This window comes from Condylostylus longicornis, unplaced genomic scaffold, assembly GCF_029603195.1.
Source record: "Condylostylus longicornis isolate FDR11 unplaced genomic scaffold, ASM2960319v2 ptg000049l, whole genome shotgun sequence".
Classification (NCBI taxonomy): domain Eukaryota; kingdom Metazoa; phylum Arthropoda; class Insecta; order Diptera; family Dolichopodidae; genus Condylostylus; species Condylostylus longicornis.
In genome coordinates, this window is record NW_026578018.1 from 273,729 (window position 1) to 289,302 (window position 15,574).

Consider the following 15,574-nt stretch of genomic DNA (forward strand, 5'->3'; position numbering starts at 1 on the left):
TCTAACCCCATAATTTCATACGCAGAATTTCAGAATTTCCCCCAGCTGATTTAGCTTTAATTTAAGTTATTAAACGTTAAGACGCCTGTTATAGTGAGGGAATACAGCACTTTCCACCACAAAAACGATTTCCATATCGTGTTTATTTTAAAGATCCCAATGAAATGTGGAAATTTTCAATATTTTTGATTTTAATTAATTTAAGGTGCTGCAATTATCAACTATTTTTAATTTTAGACCAAAATGGTTATTCTTAAAAGCAGTTAACATTTTTGAAAACCTTTATTTCACAGCATTCAGAAAATCGATTACGTTTGCGATAAATTAATAGTTGACAAATGGCATTTTCAGATTTTTGAAGGGCTATATTATATTATTGCTTTTAGAGTGGCCATTACCTTAAGTTTTCTTTTAGAGAAAAAATTTTATAACAAAGATCTATTTGGAAGTTAATTTTTTTAAAAAATGCTAAAAGGACACACAAACATAATATAATATTCATTTTTATAAGTACAAAAGGTAAGGCTTTTTAAAAAAATCTTTAAAAAATTTCATTAAAAATAGTAATATAAGTGTGTTTCACATTTGAAAATGACTTCTGAAATTTTAAAAATCTTTAAATAAGTTTGGTGGTCAATTTTGTTTAATAGTTGATTTTTTATACCATTTCAAATGAATTTTCGAAAATTTAACTATGGAAACTCTGCATGCATTCTGTATGTTTTCACGAAAATTACGATAATAAATAATTTTGAATACACATCAAAATCAATAATTTTACTTCCATTCAATCTAGTATTTTAAAAATAATAATATTATACTAATTAAATATTAAATAATATTTAAACGTTTTACTGTAATTTCAACTATAACTTTTGAATTCTATTTAAGCTTAATTGCTTTTAAAAAACTTTAAATAAAATTACAAAGAATATTAATTATTTAAAATTTATATAGCTATAATGTATAACTATATCTCTTGCTAAATATTTATGTTTTACCCTTACCGAATTCTTAAAATCATTTGATCATATAAAATTTATATATACATATATATATTACATAGATATATTATATAAATTATTCTCTTACAATAAAAAAAAAAAGTTCTTCATTCTCATTATCATAATATCATTGTATAATTATTATTGAAAATATTTATGGTGGTAAACATCTGTCAGGTCAATGTTTCATAATCATAAATCATAAAGACAAGAATTTTAAATTGTTATACAAGAATACAAAATTTAAGTACGAATATATATGTACTCCTATAATATACAAGATTAAATTATTATCATTATTGTATAAAAAGCAGAATAATAACAGATGGTATCCTTACTAAAAAAAAAAAATGATGAAAATGGAAAATAACCAAATTATCATAATTCTTTATAGACAGGATGCTTTCTTATAATAAATATATAACATTATATAATATACCACCTATACAATATTATATAATTATATTATAATATATAACTGCTTTATAATGTTTCAAAGAGAATATCAATGAATATTTAATAAATAATTCACAACAAAACAGAAAAAAAAATATCTTCAAAGTGAATTCAATTCTCGTCCTTTTAAAACTAATAATCACTCTGTGCTCTTTTTTTGTCTTCTTCTGTAATCCTGTACGATTGATATTATTTTTTTTTTTTGTTTTTTGAAGTTTAATGTACATATAATGTGTGTGTATATATATATTTTAATATAATATTAATATAATATTAAAGAAAACAAAAGAAAAAAAAATAATAATGTATTTTCTCCTGTCATTATTAACGTTGAATCAATTCTCTTAATAAATAATGTTAGGGAGTAGGATACTTTTTATCAGAAAAGAGAATGATAAATTCAATGTTTTTGGTAATGTACCATTATCATTTTGTAACATTAATTTTTAATTCATAGTATTATTGAAAAGTTATTGTAAGTTGAGTAAAAAATATATAAAAAGGATAGGGAAGTAATAAGGATTGAATTGGTATTTCTTTTTATTAATTTAATTTTTTTTTTTAAATTATTCTCTTTATTATTTTACTCTTTTTAGATATAATACCAGTATGTTTTGCTCTATTTTGCAAGGAGAAATTCACTACACTTGTTTACGAGTGCACTTTACACTGCCTTACCTCTTGTTATTTACTTTCGCAAATAATTCTTGTAATTTTGTTTTAAGATATCTAAGAAGTCGTATTGAAAACTTCACCTGAAAGCTAAACTATTTTCAATCGTAAATATGTGTTCTTGCTTATATTAAAAGAAATATATTTGAAATTTATGAAGAGAAGAGACATAGGATCATTTTAACATGCTGAATTAAACATATCGTCCTTCATTATATTAAAACAATAAAAATTTAATTATACACAAGAGCAACTTGAAAGTATCGTCTTTTATATTGTAATCTTTTAATTTGGTTCCTCAAAAATGAGAAAATATTCTCATTTTATTGACTGAAGTCAAGAACATTTATTTAAAAGCTCTAAATTCGATATTTAAAATATTACTCTTCTTGTTAATATTATTGATACGTTCAGGCTACCATTGTGGTAGCACGAACATTTACTTTGCTTATTTATTCCGTAAGTTTACGCATTGAAAGTTTAACAAGCCTTATAGAAGGGAAGGGTTAACGGTTAAAATTTGTTAAATATGTTTATTAACACATATTTGCTTTGAAAATTTTAGAATTATCAACATTGTTGCCTGCAATATTTGCAGTTAAATATTTTTGGAACGCATGTATTAATAGTAATGATGTAAATAAGAGTGTAGGCAATTTAGTTCAAACTTTTTGCAATTGGTCTCACTTTGCAAGTTCTATATTTCATAATTTTTAATTTGGCATTAAACTTTATATTTTGGGTACATATTTAACAAAGTATAAGGTGCGATACATACAAATGGAATTTATTTTATCGAAGCAACAAATATTTTTCAAATTTATCATAATGACAAGATTTACTTTGAGTATAATCCTCACGTGGAACTAAATTTTTTTTCAAACGATCTTTTTAACTAATTTCTATTTAACTAATATCCTTTTACATTATCCTACTGCGTTATAAAATTAAAATTTCCCAAATTTTCTCAAAATTTTAATTTTATATAGTAAAACATCTACTAGTATCATGGTTTAATAATGCCTTTTGTAAATCACTATATTAAAGAAAAATTATTTTAAACATTTCAAGTTGTTAAAGCCTCTCAGCTTTGCAAACACAATTGATTTCGTCTGTGCCTATTTTTCAATCCGAATGTTCAGTTCGATTCTAAACGTAAAGACATACTATTATAATAAAATTAATATACTGTTACGATACTTATAATTGTATACTATACTGTTATAAAGTCAAAAATTAAAAAAATTTATTATTACTACTACTATTAAGCAATTTTTTGTACTATAACAATGATAACTGCAAAATTTGTACTAATTTCGATATTTTCAGAGCCAAAATTCTCTTAAGGAATTTTGAATAACTTAAAATTTCTCTTTTAAAATAAAGAGTAAAAAAATTTTATTATCATTTTAGTATTTTATATGAAATATTTTTTTTTACTATTGGTCCCTTTTTTAACAACAATTTTCATGTTTCTTGTAAATGATTCTAAAATTCTCTAATAATTCTTTAATATAATTGTAAGTGTGTGTGTTTTTTACTTAACTCATTGATTTTATGAAAATATTCTTGTAATATTGAAGTCTTTAGATATATTTTTTGATGATTTAATATGACATTCTTTGATCGTTCTAAAAAAAACTTTGAATTTCATTATTAAGCTAAAAAGTTTTCCTTTTAAACCACTTTATTATTTTCTTTTGAAAAGAAAATTTTTAAATATTTTTAATTCGGGCAGATGTTTGAACTTTCATGATCGAAAAAAAGTGGAAATATTGAATTGCAATTCGAATTTTACATGCAAAATATTGTTTAACATTTTTTTACGAGTAATAATTTTCCATACAAGTGCCTAAATATTTTATTAAATTAAATGCCAAAAGGAAAATAGTATATAGCTATATATTTAAAATTTTCCGAGAATTATTGATTTCTCACTATAGTTTCTAAGGGAACTTTTAAAACTTCTTGAAAATTGTATTCAATTATTTTTAATTTTCATAGAAATATGGAAAATTATGTTCCAATTGTAGCAAAAATTATGTAATTCAAAATATCTTTCAAAATCTTTCAAAATTATGTAATACAAGCAAAGTGGCAACTTGCTTTTTGTACCGCGAAACAGTCATACAGTGCAATAAGAAATTATTAGCAGTGTGAATTAATCACTATCCCAAATCCGTGCTTTTTTTTATTGTTTTTTTGATATTGTTTTAAGCTTAGAAGGTATTTTGCGCGAGTTTCAAATTTTGATAGCTTGTACAGAACGATAATTAATTTATTTATTAATTAGAAAAAAAACTTTTTTCAACTTCCTCGTGTTCCAAATGCTATTGCTTCTCTAAAATACATCACTAAAAATTTGAAAGAATTTCGTAGAATTTAGAATCAAATTAATGCATTTAAAATTCAGGGTTAGCAATAATTTGTAAAAGTAATAATTACATCTTACTACCCAAAGTAGTATTTACTACACACTCTTTTAAAAAGTTTTCAATTTTCAACGCAAACTCTTTTATTCTGCAAAATTACTGTGGTGCTATGTAATTTTCCTGTACTTTTCTTTAAACAATACCATGACCACTATAAGCATCCCTCTGACTATAAATAAAACTGCATATATGGATCCAAATTCTTGATAAATTTTTTCAAGGCTTTGTTAAAACAGTATCTTAAGAAAGCTTTCACTCAAGGGTAACTCAAATAAGGTTTAGTTTATAAAATATTTAAACAGTTCCTGAACCGATTACAATTTTTATTTTAATTACGATACTTTAACAACTTTCATGTTGTCTTCTTTTGTTATTATTATTTTTCTTTTTTTTCTCGTAATGTATATATATATGCGAATTTCATTGTCCTTGTCATAAAGTTTTTCGTTATTGTTTCTTTTCTTTAAATTTTTTTTCTTGCGTTCATTTCTTCTGTTGCCTTTTGCTTAACATAATAATATATTAAGATGATGGAATGTCCTTCAAAAATGTATAAATTTTTTAAGAAGGTGAATAACTTTTTCATATACATACATACATTACTTTTCCATTTTTCTCGTTTAAGTTAAAAAAATAAAAATGATAATGATCCGCTTATTGAATTTTTCAACAACTATATTATAATATAAGAATATTGTATGATAGTGTGGAAGGGGGTAGAAGATTATTTGTATTGAATGAATGAATAGCTAATGACTTGTATTTGCTTGGATGTGTAGGTATGTGATGTAGTATAGAAGAACTTAAGGAATGAGTGGATTAAATTTATTATTTTCTTTTCATTTTGTACTATAATAAGTGTGTGAAATATCGAAATTGTACTTTTAGTTTTATTTTTTTCTTTTGAGTTTATATTAAAAGTTTTATGTCATATTTACGTTTTTCCTCCCCATCGCTTTTTCTCCTTATTATCATTCTTGTGTCTTCAAAGTCTTTTCTAATATAGTTTGTTTTTTTTTTTTGTAAATTACTTTTTTAAAAAACACACTCTCTCTAGCTTATTATCTAACTTTCATTTAATACTCAAAAATGATACTAAAATATATAAGTACTAAGATTCCTTATTAAAATGAAATACTTTGTAAAACAGCAAAACAGGACGACTCCATATGCAAAAAAAAACTTAAAATAAGAAAATAAAATAAAAAGTGGAGAAATGAGAAAAAAACGCAAAGGAAAAAAATTTTTTTCTTTTCGCTTTTAAATTTTAACAGGCCCACCATTTTATGTACACTCTTTTCATTTTACTTTGTCAGGACGATAAAGTTCTCTTTTTTTCCCTTATTTTTCCTGTTTTTTCTGTTTTTTCTTCTTTATGATGTACTTCAAACTTTTTTCATATTATTTAAAAGTTATTTATTTCAAAGTTTTTGTTTTTAAACTATTTTCATATTTTTTTTTTGTTTTGTTCTCTTAATAATACAAAAAAAAAATAAAGCAACTTTATTCTCTTTTAAAACAAAAACAATTTTCTGGAAAATATCAATTAAGTTTTCATGTCCTTTATTTTATTTGGCATAAAGATGACATGACAAGGAAATTTTTTTATTTTTTTTTTGTATCAGAGGATGAAAAGGCAATTTAAAAATGTCGAAAAATAAAAAAAAGAAAAAACTGTTCAAAAAAGAAGAAGAGAGAAGCGATTATTAATCAAGATAATTATCAGTAAATAAAGTTTGAGAAAAAAAGAAGCAGAACAAAAAAGAAAAATTTAATAAGGTTTTTTATATGAAAATATTTTACCATATTTAAAAGTAAATATTGTTTGCTACTCGCTTAATGAAATAACAAAATATATGTATCTACGGTTTACACTCTTCTGTCATAGTTAAACGATTAATAATTTTTAAAGGAATTTTTTTCTATAATAATGAAACCTTTATGCATATTTAAACTGGCAGGAATTTACAATGCGTAAAGAATATTACGCAAATTTAAATACCGATAGGAAACTGATAATATGAAGTAGTACAACATTATTAAAAATGTTATTCTAGGTATTTCCTATCAATATTTAAATATTAATCATTAATTGAATATCAATATAATTATTATGTAAAGTTGTGTACGTAATTAGCATTTTTCCAAAAAAAATTTTTGAAGAATTTTTGAAACTGTTCAACCTAAATATATGCAATCCCAGAAATAGTTTCGTAAATGAATGAAAATAATTTTAATAGTGTGGTAGGTATACATCGATTGTTTTGCAAAGCAGTATTTTCACTTGTTGAAGGGAAAAGTGCTACAATACAAACCATTGGTTTGACCCTTCTTTATTTTTACATTCCTATGAACAACATAAAATTCCAACATTATTAAAAATTCACCACATTGCATATTTTTAAATTAAAATTATTCTTGATTGGAATAAAAGTTTACTCATTTTTAAAGTATACAGATGAGAACTGCATTGATATTATTGCACATTGAAATTGACTTACTCATAAACTAGTATGATTTGGTTATTTTTAAATTAACAATAAAGAACTAGGTTTAAGAGTTTTCAATAATCATATTTTAAATCGTTTGTTTTTTTTTTTTTGGCAAAAATTGAAACATAAGATGATCGAAATGTAATATAAGATATTTGTATTATTGTTGGAAGAGATTTTTTGAGAAAGACAATGTCCTATCCAACAGAGTTTCATAATAACTTTTTAATAGTTAAGTTTTATATTAAAACAAAAATTATACAAAATAATAAACAATTAAAATGTTCTAAATCGATCAGAGAGAATACAATTCTATATACTCACACATGTATAATATGAATTAATTAGACACCACTGTCGAGCCTGTCGAGCCCTGTAACAATTGACAATATGTAATTAATTGTGGGCTGCGTTCGTAGGAGACAATAAGAATTTTGTCAGAACATCATCAAACTTTTTTTACTATTTTTCTTCATTTTATTTACACTTATTTCTTAAATATTTTTAATAAAAGAAACGCAACTTCCTTTTCCGAGCAATATTTTATTTGAGTTTTTTACACAGAAATAAAGAAGGTTTGATGAAGGGTGTAGGTTACACATAGGCTCCACAAAATCCTCAGTCCTCACGAGAACCAGTCCGAGCTTTACAAAAAACGGCCAAGGCATTTACATTCGTCAGGTCAGTGGTACGTAAGAAAAAAAATATCTAAGGTACCTCCGGCTGTTCTCCGCCAAAACTGAACATAAACAAAAGAGACGACCTACCGTCTCAGCAGCTGCTACAGAGATCGTTCAAATTGTGGCTTATCCTTTTGGCATGTTCACTAATAAGACAATTACTCAATCTTCCACCTAAAGGGCGTATGTAGCAAAGAAAATTCACGCATAGTAGCACAAATTTTACAAGATAACTGTTCAAAATGCTTACAACTCAAACCCAAATGGATAAATAAGGAAAATTGACCATGAAGTTAGATTTTTATGAACTAAATAAATGTATTAATATAAATAATATAGATACTAACTGTCTTATTATTAAAACACTCATTAATTTGAATATATCCGAGTTACTCTACTAAAATTTCTTGCCTCTGTTTTGATAAATAAAAACTAAGTAAGTTTAATCATCATTTAATATGATTATCCAAAACAAATTCGATTTCTTCAGAAATTAAATTTAGTTTTTCTTCCTCAACACGATCATATTTTTTGAAGTTCTCAAAATGTTTCTATAATTTAAAAACATAGGATAGATTGTTGATTTTGCAAAATTACTTTATGAAACCTTTGAGTTGCAGATAATTATGTCAAGTCATAAATATTGTTTTTAAGCACTATAATATAATAAAAAAAAAAATCCGGAAAAAAAATCGTTCACTGTAAATAATTTATTTAAGGATCAGAAATTTATAATAAATAAAATTTATTTCAGTTTACGTGACCACAATTCTACGCTATATTTAAAAGATTTATTATTATATTGACCTACATTATTATAGTTTGTTTAGGTATATAAGAAAATAGTTTCGAAAAATATTTTTTATATAGCAACGATTTTTTGTTGAAAAATTTTCGATCATCTATCTGGACATCAAAAGTAAATTCTGTACTAAAATAAAATACCAATAATATAATTTTTTTTTCAGTTTTCTTCAGTAAAATAGGACGGCGTGTATAAAAGTTAATAACTCAAAATAAAAATGACAAGATATTGTTAACTTTATAAAACCAGTTGAAAATACGTGACTTATTGTAAAATTTTTTTCTAATATATTATAATTTTTGAAAAAATCTACTATAATTTTCTTGATAACTTTCAGTTACATAGAGTTTTTGTGTGTGAGTTTTCTATAAGTAAAGTACTATACCAAGAAGGCATCACGTTAATGTTTATTTTGAAATATGGCATAATTTGTAAGGATAGGTTTGTTTTTTTTTTACATTATTATGAAGGCAGGAATAAAGTTTTATGAAAACTATTATTATGCATTATAGATGACATGAAAATAAAATGAGATTATACGCAGTCAACATATTTTCTAACATTAATTGAGATAACACAGTTATAAACTATTGATTTAATATATACTGTGTTATAATAATGTTGATTTGGCGTATTTACTTATCTGCATATACGAACAAGTTTGTTAGTAAAACAGCGAAAAATACAAATTGCAATAATTTGCTACAAAACCTCACTTGTAAACACTATATTTTTAATAAAAATCTTTAATAAAATTTACAGTGGTGAAATTTTATTTTTTAATAGAAATAAAGAAATTTTTATTATGTATCTAAATACAAATTAATCTGCAATTCACTTCATTTAGAAAATTAAATTTTTGTATAACTAGTTAAACAAATTTAGTATCCTATTGCCTATAATAATCTGTGCATATAAATTGCAACATCGGAATTGTTCTAAGACTCTGTTATAACTCAATTCAGCTTATCAATGTGAATTGCTGAATTTTGTGGTAATGCAATAATATTGAAATTTTAATCGCAGTGATACTTTAAACACTCAAAGTTTAGTTGTTATTTTAATTATATTTTTTAATTTTAAATTTTATAATTCAATTGACAGTACTTGAAAGTTGTCCTTCTAATGTTGTTAATAATAATTATTCAACATGTTCTTATTCAGCAACATAATAGTATTATTTGTTCATCTAGTCACAAAATATACACCATATTCTTTAAACTATAAGGCAAACGCGTCATTTTGCAAAAAATCACGTACAACTACAGGATATTTGACTTTCATTTAATTATGGAACATGTAAAAAATTTGTCATACAAATTTTGACTTAATTTGAAATGTATTTTGTCAAAATTTCAAAAATTCTTTAATATTGTATAATTACTTTCATTATCAATTCGCCTACAAGTTCTCTTTGAAATTGAAATGCTACTATATTAAACAATAAATTTACTTACGCAGTTTTAGCTGCTTCACAAAAAATCTTAAAACTTTTATACTTCCAAGTTCAATTATAATATTTAAACTCCTATATGAATTGTTCATATATACATACGCACTTGTAATATTATCATGATACATTATTTTTGTCATAATCTTCATAAAAGAAAATATACGCACTCTTGATGTTATTAACAATTCATAATATTCATTCACAATAATATTATTATCGTGAAGTAAAGGTAAAACTCAATACTTACATGCATAATAAATAACAAAATAAATCTCATGTAAACAAGGATTTTATTGATGTTATCGAATATGAAAGGCAAAATATAATACCTTACATCGAAAATACACCACTATTATAAGATAAAAGTAAAAGATAAAAGCATCTTGAACAGTATTTTATGGTTGTATAAGAAAGCAAGAAAAAAAAACAAAAATCAAATACTTTATGATTTTATTAGAGAATTCAAGAGGATTTTCTGTTTTTTATTTATTCGATGTTTCCATATCTTAATATACAGAGAACGACAGCATTATGAGAATTACGCAAAAGGAAAAGCATATGGAAAATGTGTAAAAGAAAAGAAAGCTAAAAGCAGATAAACTAATAGCTACTTTAGAAATAAAAATAAAAGCAGTAAAAAATTTTACATCAAAATGTAAGTATCACGTTTATTCTGTTCTGTATTAATCATACAACTATATACATACATACACATAATAATGTATGTAACATGTTATTTCGATCAATGTTGTCAAAGGCTCATAACTATATCTAAAACCATTTGAACACATCAACATTATTTTTTATTGATTATTGATAATATCATTTATACCAGGTATGAAATGATCAAATATTTTTGGTGTCGTGACTCACGAAATAAAACTGAACTTAAACTAAGTTCATTGTAGGAGCTGAAAGGAAGAAAACTGAAAATAAAGTAAAACCAAACTTCGAATAGAAAAGTGTAATATTTTAAATATACCGAAAATGAATTTTTAAAAACAATGAATTGGCAATTATAATTTGCTTAGTGATTAGTTTATATTGAAATCAGTAATATTATTTTATTCTTTTTATAAAATTGGCATTTGAAGTAGAGCAAAAATATGTCAATCTCAGACGTAAAATAAAAACGGAAATAACTGATGGCTGATTGGTACCCAATGCTCCCATTGATCAAACTCCTATATTTTTGATTTTAATATTAATTAACAACAGATTTTTAATTTTTAAATTCCAATAGCATGCCATATACTTACCACTTTGACTTCTCGAAAGAGAAAAAATTTTGTTACAATATAAACAATATCGTGAATAGATAGTACACGAGGAATGTAAACATGCCTTACGCACGTGCTTTTAATTAATTATTAAGTAAAAAGCAAAAATAAGTAATAACAAAGAATGAGCATTCTGTGCAATTCTTTACATGTGTGCCTAATCTGATATTTCCAAAATTACAACTCAACTGTTGAAAATGATAAGAATCAAAATGAAATATGTAAAATCTGATATCAATGAACATATTACTATTTTACTCCTAGGAAGGTAGATTTTCTTGTTGTTTGTTATTTTTATTTTAATAAAATAAACCATCATGTAATATTTTATTTAAAGTTCCAACTCATAGGTATTTAATCTCAATTAATATTATCTTAAGAACTTCTGTAGCATAAAGAATTTTCAAAAATGTATATGAATTTTTAAACTGGTTATTGAAAACTGAATACTAATTAGACTTAAATTTTCGATTATTTTAATTTAATTTAAATCTATTGTATTACAAATAACATGAATTTTAATAAAAATAATGAGTTTTGTGTAACAGCATCAATTCACATTCCCTATTTTTTGGGTGTTCTTTTTGAATAACTGCAATTCGATAAGTTGTATCTATTTTGTTACTATATTGTGACATAAGTAAAACATTAATTTCAATAAATATCACACACATGGTATGTGTTACATGAAAATTATGTATATGACCAAGTTGCAAAGAATCGGAAAAAAGGAACGAATTTTTTCAGATAACTAACATGCTTCTTGAAAATTTTCCGATTTTCTAATTTAAAATTTTATGTTAAAACAACTATTATTCAAATAGTTATATATATTATACAATATATTATTCAACAGAACGAAAGTGATGAACGGCAATAGGCTTATACGGGAATTATGACATCAATATTATATAGGTCTATTAATTGTTAAAACAGAACGAAAGTGATGAACGGCAATAGGTGGCGTTTTTGATTGTTAACCAAGAACAAAAGTGGAACAATAAACTGAACTATGAACAGTATTTTGCATAAATAGCACACACACAGATCAAATCAGAAGATGTCGAAAAATATAGCCAGCGGTAAAATAAAAAATTTGGGAAATTTTCCCGCTGCCGGTTAAATTCGTGGCAGTAAATTCACTTGATTCTGGATACTGCCGTTTGATATATAAATATTTTAATATTTCGCCGTTGAAAGTCGCTCTTGTTCTGTTTTCAACTTAACTGAGAAAAATTTTTAACGCATTTAGTTGCTCTGTAGGTTTTACAGCTTAATATTTTTTCTTCAAATCGATTTTCTTTAATTCCGAAAACTAAACCTGGTAGTCCGAATTTCACCCCTCCCCATTTTGGACCACACTGTATAGAAATTATAAAAAATAACAAAAGTAAAATTTTATTTTATTAATTTATTTTATTTCTTTTTTTCCATTTTTTTTTATTTATTCATTTTTAACATAATTATAATTTTTATATTTTTCTTTTCACATTATTTTTATTTTTTTGTTTTTTCTCTATTAATTTATTTTTATACATACTTAGTTTTGATGCTTTTATTTTTTATATTTCTCATAAAATATTAAAATAAAAATTTTTAATTTATAAAGAAACAAAAAGAATCATAATTATTTTTTTTTATAGGTTTAATTTGTTAGTTTAATTTTCTTTATTATTATTTAAATTAATATTAATATTCTTACAGTTTACATTTAAATAAAATTTTTTTTTTTTTTATTAATATGGCAACATTTCAATAAATCTGCTTTCTTATATACTTTTAATTTTATAATATTTTTATATAATATGCTTAATGAATTTTTTAATAATTTTATATTTTTATACATAATTTCAGAATTTTTCACGTAAACATAATAATCATTAGTTATTTTAAGTACATTATAACGTGAGTAACTTTCTTATCTATATTAAAATTTTTTATCTATATTTAAGAAATTTTTTGATATTTTAATTTAATTCTTATAAAGTAAAAGGTGGGCAGGCAGATTTTTAAGTAAAAATATAATTATTGCATTTAATTTTCACTAAAATAGTCAATAATATAGTGCAGTTTGGTTTTTCAAAATAAAATGTAGCTGAATAAAAATATTTGGTTGGACAATAGTTTATTGGCATTCAAATAAAAGCATAACCTAAGATAAGACGGAATTTATTAGTAAATGTTCTATACTCGTAAATATTATTTTCTCAATTCTTCGAAAAATGTTTTGAATTTGAAACCATTCAGAAATTTCTTTTAGTCCAAATACGTAATTTAATTTCCTAAACGGCTATAAAGTCTGTTCTGTTATCTTTAAAAAAATATGTAATTTAGATAAAATTTTTCCTATTTTCATTTTCAATATTTTATTAAAAAAATATTGTTTACTGAGTCATTCCTCATCACTGTTTTTATTGATTTTGAACATTTTTATAGGAGCAATTTCTTGCAGTCCTTTTAAACTGCGATTAAGTCTAAATCAAACAAAAAACTGTATTAACAATTTAATTAAGCAAATTTAAATAATAATTATAAATTATTTTACAGAATATTTTTAAAAGAATGTTTTTCATGAAAAATTCTGAATCTTACTTATTAAAATTTTTTTTTTTTCTTCAATTTAATGACATTTTTACAATATTTTTTTATGAATATGCCAAATATAGATTTTTTTTGTGTTTAAAAATATAATATTATTTTCATATTTTTTTTATATTATTTAACATTTTTATAATATCAACGATATAATCATCATTCTGTTTTTGATTTTTGTTAATACAATAATATTTTTTTAGTCATTTTTTAGTTATTTTGTTTTTGCTGTTAATATCTTTCTGAAAAATTTTTATTTTTTTATTTTTATTTTTTTTATAGAAACATAAACTTTAATTTTCTTCCTACAAGATTTAATTTTATTAAGTTTGAGTGGTTTTTTAATATTATATTTTTTATTTTATTTTTTTTTTTTTCGATTTTTCAATTTCTGTTTCTTTTATTTAACAAAGCCCTATAAATTAATGATATCATTTCTAATTTATTTATATTTTCTTTTTTTAATTCAATTTTTTGGTTTGATAATTTTAAAATTTTCTTCTTATTTAACACTAAATTTTTATACTAAATATGTTTTTCCTGATTTTTTTTTGTCTCATTTTTCTTAAATTTTATTCATTTTATTTAAAACTCATATTTTAATTTTAATTTACTTATAAGTATTAATTTATTTTTAATATTTTAATTAATTTTTATACTCTGAATTTAATGCCTATATAAACATTGGTTTTTTTTTGTAATAAAAAAATTTAATATTTTAGTTTTAGTTTCTTTATATAAATACATAATATTATAGAATAAATTAATTAATTAACACAATAATTATTTACTAGAATATTATATTAAATTTTAATTTTAATTAAAATAATCATCACTATATGGAATTTAATTATTATTAAACTTATTCGTTATGTTTTTATTTTTTTTTTCATAGTATACACATATTGTGTATTTATAATAAGCGTTTTTTGGAAGAGTTTTTCTTTTTTTCACTATAATAATATTAATTAATATTTTGTAGAATTTTAAAATATTAAATTGCTTTCGTATTGCAATTATATGAGAAAATAAAATTAGGATTAAAAAATTAATAAATAAATTATTAATAATTAAGTTAAATTTTCTAGACATTTAAATTTATAAAAAAAAAAATTTTATTGAATTTTGTTTTTCATAATGGTTGATGTCGTATTGAATCTTTAATTCGCAAAACAAAAAATTTCGTAAGAGAGGTGGGGTGGATATATATATATATATTTGTTTTCAAGCTACAGCCTGTTGATATGTACACGATATTTCCTGTACATATGTAAATTAATGCTTATAATTTAAGAACCATGCAACGTAGGCTAATCGTCGGTGTGTTCTTTCATAGTTGATTGATAGTTCTTCATTTTTGGCCTTATAATCTATTTGATTTGAGCCATACTTTTTAAGATCAAGCTCGTCAAAATTAGAATATGTTGTTGATTTTTTTTTTGAAATTTAAAAAAAAAATTAAACTCGAAATTTCTCGATAATTTGTTTTACAATTGTTATCTTTTGTTTATGGATTGAAATTTCATGCTTTTAATTACAAAAAAAAATTATCGATATTCAATTTCATCATGCCTCTGTAGCTCAGTTCGCCTAGCAAGCGGTAGGTCACTGGTTCTAGTCCAGTTCAAGGAGAAAAATTTTTAATGAATTTGTCTGCCTTTAACTCGTTCCTTTGATTACGTAATCCATCTGTTCTGCAGTTGCATGA